Genomic DNA, 7,552 nt, shown 5'->3' on the forward strand with positions numbered 1-7,552 from the left:
CCAATCAGCGCGCACTCAAAGTGACATCCGCTTGGACAGTAAAGAAAGTGTTGCCCCATGTACGTCATTTTCATTTTTGACGCTACCCCAATATAGCTAACCTGATTTTATATATATATATATATATATATATATATATATATATATATATATATAACAGCGCAACAATCGGTCCCAGCTCCGCCGTGATAGAAGAGCGCCGAGGTAGATCACGCTAGCGCGCCCTTTCCGTCCACCTGTCACTCCCCGGGACCATCGGCACCATGGCTCATTGGTTCCATCAATGTCTTTTTCAGGCTTCCAGAGGACTCTCTATGAGGCGTATTTTCTTGAGCAAAATACCAGGTCGTGCACGAGGACGCTTAGACCATTTGAGGATTTCCTGAGGATGTTTTGTGTTGCCTGAGAACCACCCATTCACGTTCACAATAAACTATTCAGTACTATGCTGACTGGCAATGAACGCCCATGGACATTAAACCTTCAAGGATGCACGGAAGTATCCTGTTCTTTATTTCGATTATGCGTCGTGTTCATGCAGCTCACATGAGAAACAACTGCTCGCTGAAAAAGCCACGTCCTCATAATGCACAAAACGCGCCAAACACATGAGGGGCAGCAGCGAAACGAGATAGACCTTATAGTGCAAACACTTGCTTGACCATGGAGCTGTTCCAGACGTGTTTAATTTGGCAATTTCTTTGGAGCTAGCGTTTCTCATAGAAAGCCCCCAAAAATTTATTCTCGAACGTTTTCTACAACGATCTTTTACTGAGTAATGTCGCTAAACTATGCGTCTTGTTCCGGAATGAAACAAAAAAGTATTGAGTTTTACGTGCCAAAACCGCGATCTGATTAGGAGGCAAGTCATAGCGGGGGACTCCGGAGTAATTTGGACTACCTGGAGTTCTTTAACATGCGCCTAAATCTAAGTACACGGGTGTTTTCGCATTTCATCCCCATTGAAACGCGGCCGCCGTGATTCGCAGCCCAACGCCATATATAGCCACTAAGCAACCACGGAGAGTATCAGAAGTTTTCAAACTATAATTATTGCAATACTTATAAAGCCCAAGACTGCTCTCAAGACCCTCGCAGTTTTTATTGTCTTTCGCAGACCTCCAGTGACTCAGTCATCGCCGAGTTCAGTGGTCACTGATGATGACCGTGTAGCATCTGCGGTGAAGCCCACACCGAGTTCGATGGGCACTGATGCTGCAAGCTTGGTAACAGCTATTATTTATTTTGATAGAGAGCATTGAGTGAGTTTGTGTGTGTGCCTGAGCGTGTGTGTGTGTGTGTGTGTGTGTGTGTGTGTGTGTGTGTGTGTGTGTGTGTGTGTGTGTGTGTGTGTGTGTGTGTGTGTGTGTGTGTGTGTGTGTGTGTGTGTGTGTGTGTGTGTGTGTGTGTGTGTGTGTGTGTGTGTGTGTGTGTGTGTGTGTGTGTGTGTGTGTGTGTTTGCGTTTTATGTCCGTATGCGTTTGTGTGTGTGTGAGTGCGTTTTATGTGCGTGTGCGGATGTGTTTGTGTGGGTGCATGTGTGTGTGTGTGAGTGCGCAATACACCTATCAGAAAAGACGGAAAGCTTAAGATTGGAAGGGTGCATACTTCACGTTATTGTGCCATACGAATGACTTCACGTCATCTCCACATCGCACAGAAGGGCTCCGAGCATGCTAATGAGCACCCCTAACAAACTTCAATTGCTGAGTGGCATTTAGCAGGTGCCTACTAGAGCCTACCTGTACAGTAGCCAAAACAGCCAAGCTTCTTCCATTCGAAATAGTGATGAACCGGATACAGAAGCTCCTTCTATAACTAGCGATGAAGTAAGAAGGGCCTTGAAAGATATGACCAGGGGAAAAGCGCCTGGAGAAGATGGAATAACAGTAGATTTAATCAAAGATGGAGGAGATATCATGCTTGAAAAGCTTGCGGCCCTTTATACGCAATGCCTCACAACTTCAAGTGTACCAGAGAGCTGGAAGAACGCCAACATTATACTTATCCATAAGAAGGGAGACGTTAAAGAATTGAAGAATTACAGACCCATTAGCTTGCTTTCAGTATTGTATAAAATATTCACCAAGATAATTTCCAATAGAATCAGGACAACACTTGACTTCAGTCAACCAAGAGAACAGGCTGGCTTCAGGAAGGGGTATTCTACGATGGACCATATCCATGCCATCAATCAGGTAATCGAGAAATCTGCGGAGTACAATCAACCTCTCTATATGGCTTTCATAGACTATGAAAAGGCATTCGATTCAGTAGAGATATCAGCAGTCATAGAGGCATTGCGTAATCAAGGAGTGGAGGAGGCTTACGTGAATATCTTGGCAAATATCTACAAGGATTCCACAGCTACCTTGGTTCTCCACAAGAAAAGTAGAAAGATACCTATCAAGAAAGGGGTCAGGCAAGGAGACACAATCTCTCCAATGCTATTCACTGCATGCTTAGAAGAAGTATTCAAGCTCTTAGACTGGGAAGGATTAGGAGTGAGGATCGATGGCGAATATCTCAGCAACCTTCGGTTTGCAGATGACATTGTCCTATTGAGCAACAATGGAGAGGAATTACAACATATGATTGAGGACCTCCATCGAGAAAGTGCAAGAATTGGGTTGAAGATGAATATGCAGAAGACAAAGATAATGTTCAATAGCCTGGCAAGGGAACAAGAATTCAGGATCGCCCGTCAGCCTCTAGAATCTGTAAAGGAATATGTTTATCTAGGTCAATTACTCACAGGGGACCCTGATCATGAGAAAGAAATTTACAGAAGAATAAAATTGGGTTGGAGTGCATACGGCAGGCATTGCCAAATCCTGACTGGGAGCTTACCACTGTCGTTGAAAAGAAAAGTGCACAATCATTGCATTCTACCGGTGCTAACATACGGGGCAGAAACTTGGAGGTTAACAAAGAAGCTCGAGAACAAGTTAAGGACCGCACAAAGAGCAATGGAACGAAAAATCTTAGGAGTAACGTTGAGAGACAGGAAGAGAGCGGTGTGGATCAGAGAACAAACGGGGGTAGACGATATTCTAGTTGACATTAAGCGGAAGAAATGGAGCTGGGCAGGCCATGTAATGCGTAGGATGGATAACCGGTGGACCATTAGGGTTACAGAATGGATACCAAGAGAAGGGAAGCGCAGTCGAGGACGGCAGAAAGTCAGGTGGGATGATGAGGTTAGGAAATTCGCAGGCGCAAGTTGGAATACGCTAGCGCAAGACAGGGGTAATTGGAGATCGCAGGGAGAGGCCTTCGTCCTGCAGTGGACATAAATATAGGCTGATGATGATGATGATGATGACTAGAGCAAAAGTTCTGCAATAAAGCTCTGACCATGTAACGTCTTGATTCATACTGACAGCCGGCCCATCGTTGTACCTGCTTAGGCAGCCTCCTCCAGAATCATTGATTCTCTGCACGTGCAGTGCTCGCATATGTGCTTCCACATGTCGTGTGCAGAAAGTGCTGACGGTATTATGGACCCCTTCTTCGCCGACATTCTCTTCACTTTCTTTCTGGAACACGCGAAGAAGTCACTGAGGCTAGTCTGAGAAAGATTGCGCATGCTAAAAGAATACTGCCTCACCAAATGGCAACTGTTCTTCCCTTGTCTATATGCATAGGGGTTCTCAGCTAACGTTAGCCGAGCTGTTCAAAGAAAGAAATGATGAAAAAATCACGGTGAAAAAAATATGATTGCAAGAACTACGGTGTTCGGTCATCAGATGTCTCATGATCGAACACCGTATAGTTCCTGTAAGAGTATCGGGCATCGTCATTTCGACATGTTTTATTTCTTTGAACAGTATAACGTAAGCTGGGACATTAATATACAGGGTGTTTCTGCGAAGGCTTTAGGTATTATTTAAAAATAGCTGTTTTGAAATAAAACTACGGTCCCTTAGGATACATGCCGTCAGTGGCGGCTACTACTCGGTGAAGGGTGATACGTGGTAATTAGTCGCTAATTAACAAAAAGCAATAATTAACTTTGGACATTTAGTTTCAACGGTTTCATCGTAATCGGGGAAATGGAAGCGAGCTCTCCATACAAGCGTATCAACTTTTGCATCTGGAAGAATGCGATTATCCGCGGAACTGTGGATTGACGTATTTCGGCTATAACTGCGCTCGAAACCGAAACTGGGAGGCTGCAGTAAGCTCAAAGCCGCGCCCCTCGAGGCAATGTTCTGCGTATGTCACCCAGCAGCGGACTTCCAGCGCTCTCCGATAACGTGGAGTACGGAGCAGCAGTTTTTTAAATATTACTTAACTTCTTTGTAGAAAAAGCCTGTATACTTGCATGCAACCACAGTTCACAGATTAATAAAATCGTGACTCACGCTCCTTTTCTGCAATAGCATTTGCATGGATAGTAAGCACTCTGGGCTTCGCACATTTGAGCCAGAAACTATTATTGCCGTTTTATCGTTAGTTGCAGACAGGAAAGCGGACGACAACATCCAGAATGTAGGTCGACTAATACCACAATGATACAACGAGAAAATTATCTGACACGCTGCTTATACTATTAGTATTGGAAATAGAGGGATACACTCCTATAAGGATCCCCACCGTATTGATTCGGCACTTCTTATTTATAGAACGAAAGTGAGTGACATGACGCTTAAAAAGATATTCCTATCATTAGGTAATTTTTTGTGATTTAATTTCAAACTAAAGCTTATATCAGTGCTTTCTTAAATGAGTGGTTCGCCATAAGAGGGAGCGACCTTGTACATCTGATGGGATAATCTCAACAAGTATGCTAAAAAAAGGCAGGTTACGCTGAGAAACACAAGAAATATGCACCAACGTACCTTCTGCCGCAAGGCATGCTTTAAAACAGAGAATGCAGTTTAGTTCTTTCTCGCACTTAACCGCAACTAAGCACGACGAATAATAGAATCGTGCTCCTCGTTGTAGGCTTGTCTAGACCTGATTGGTTCGTGTAGCGCAGCGTGTTCTGACTTCGTCATCATTGCTGGGTCATAAAATCCTTGCGTGTGCGATGTGGAAAACAAACAGTGGATACTTTACCCTCGCACATCCGACAGGCAGGTGAAATGGTTGACGTCTGCACGGCAAGTGTGCAATAAAGGCATCCAACATATGCGAGCAAAACTGAGCAAAACACATGCGACCATCCCCACATAAATTGGTACAGTGCTGCATGGCTTAGTTCATAGACTCGGGTTGTGCATAAGTGTGAGCAGGTGCGTTTAATTTTTTTTATTGTTCGATTGCGGGTTAAATAAATTAGCGAAAAAAATCTCTGTCACTCACCGTTTAAAAGCACCTGTTATTCTATTCTGTGTGACGATCAGCAGCCAACCTTCGGCCGCTACCACGCGATATAAACTGATGACCCAGTTGCTGACAGTCAGAAAGCCACGAGGACCATGCTATTTGAGAAGTCTACAAGTTTCTTGCACCCCAAGCGAGGCCGTAACACAACTGTAAAGGTAAAAATGTTTCGGCAGGTCACGCATGTATGGAATGCCTATCAAACGTCAGGAATCCGACAGATAGCAAGACACATTGAATTGAATTGTGGGGTTTTACACGCCACAACAATGATTTGTTTATGAGGCACGCCGTAGCGGGGGACTCCGGATTAATTTTGACCACCAGGCTTGTATCTATAGGCCGCCTATGACCACCCGTATGCTCAAAGTAATTAATTTTTTTCTTGTGCGTAGAAAGTATATTGTTGGGAAATCGCAGCAAATCCCACCAGGAGTACCCATTCGTTACTGAAGCGTTCCTCGTCATTTTTCTGTTCATCTAGCGAATCGCCGAGCCAGTGTTGGTACTGGCCGTTGGAGCTTAACTACCACAGTACAAAGGCATTGGTCTACCTCTGCAAAAAATTTTGATTTACTAGCGTGTATATATTATGGAACGAAAAATATTAGGACTAACGTTAAGAGACAGGAAGAGAGCGGTGTGGATCAGTAAACAAATGGGAATAGCCGATATTCTAGTTGACATTAAGCGGAAGAAATGGAGCTGGGCAGGCCATGTAATGCGTAGGATGGACAACTGTTGGACCATTAGGGTTACAGAATGTATACCAAGAGAAGGGAAGCGCAGTCGAGGTCGGCAGAAAACCAGATGGGATGATGAAGTTAGGAAATTTGCGGGCGCAAGTTGGAATACGCTAGCGCAAGACAGGGGTAATTGGAGATCGCAGGGAGAGGCCTTCGTCCTGCAGTGGACATAAAAATATAGGCTGATGATGATGATATATTATGCACTGTCCCTATGCCAGTCTGCTAACTGTAAGGAAGTGAGTTCATGAGCAAGATGAAGGAAGTTCCATGAAACGGAAGATTTGCATCAACAAGAAAAATACCACAAAGCTATAAAAATATTTCAAGGTTCACTAAGCCTAATGGTATTTATTAATTTATTAATTCATTTGTTTGTCTCTATTTATTTATATACTTTTGGTTGATAGTACAAAGTCCATAAAATTTACAGGCAACGTATTTCTCACCATAGATCCCACAGTTCAAAGACTGGAACGGGATCCCCGATCAAGGCTACTGGGGTAAATTTACATGAATAAGGCAGCAAGGTACACTATGAAAGAAGAAATAAGGTAAAATACTTGTAAAAATACGATAAAAATACATTTTTAAAAAATACATGATTATAAAACCGGTAAAAATACAAAAATATAAACAACAACAAAACACCGATCGAGTTTATGTAATAAGAAAAATGCCTTAATAGCTATCTTGAATGAATATAGCGACGTTGGTGACATTATATGCAGTGGTAGATTATTCCAAGGATATATTGCAGGAAATAGGAGTGTTTTCGTGCGATAATTCTTATACACACGTGGCAATAATAAACTTCTGTTTAATGTAATGCGTGAGTGTAATTAGTATTGCGCAATAAATCCTTACTAATAAGTTGAAAGGGCAGTTCATTATTATTTATCTTAAAATATAAACTAGTAATGCAGTATTGAAACGACCTGCGCATGGATAAAATGCGATATTCACGGTGCAATGGAAGATCACTTGTACTGCGTGTACTGCATGTAATAATGTAACATTGATACGTGTTTCCCCAGGCGACGGTTCTGTATGTTAGATGACTCTGGATGAAAGAGAAGCAATGAGTTATAACCCCATTAGTTGAAAAATAAGGCCGAGCCTTGATTATTGCATGAATACCGAGCGCAGTTTTTTTTTTAACCTGAATAAAATGCGAGCTGTAATCGAGGTTGCAACTAAAGTAGACTCCTAGAAATTATACACTGTCCGACACAGAAATGAAATAAGGTCCGAGTGATAAAACAATCTGCATCGATAAAAGTCGCTACGCTGATATAAAAACAAGAATTTAACTTTTAGAAAGATTTTTAATGAAGTAATTATTGTCGCACTAGTTAGCAACCGCAGTTATCCCGAGTTTAGTTTAAAGGAAAGAGAGGTAAGCAATTTATGCACACATGATATCGTAGTGTCGTCAGCATACAAAAAAAACGATGGGTTGAACGCAGTATGTT

This window comes from Dermacentor silvarum, chromosome 2 (genome assembly GCF_013339745.2).
Source record: "Dermacentor silvarum isolate Dsil-2018 chromosome 2, BIME_Dsil_1.4, whole genome shotgun sequence".
Lineage (NCBI taxonomy): Eukaryota > Metazoa > Arthropoda > Arachnida > Ixodida > Ixodidae > Dermacentor > Dermacentor silvarum.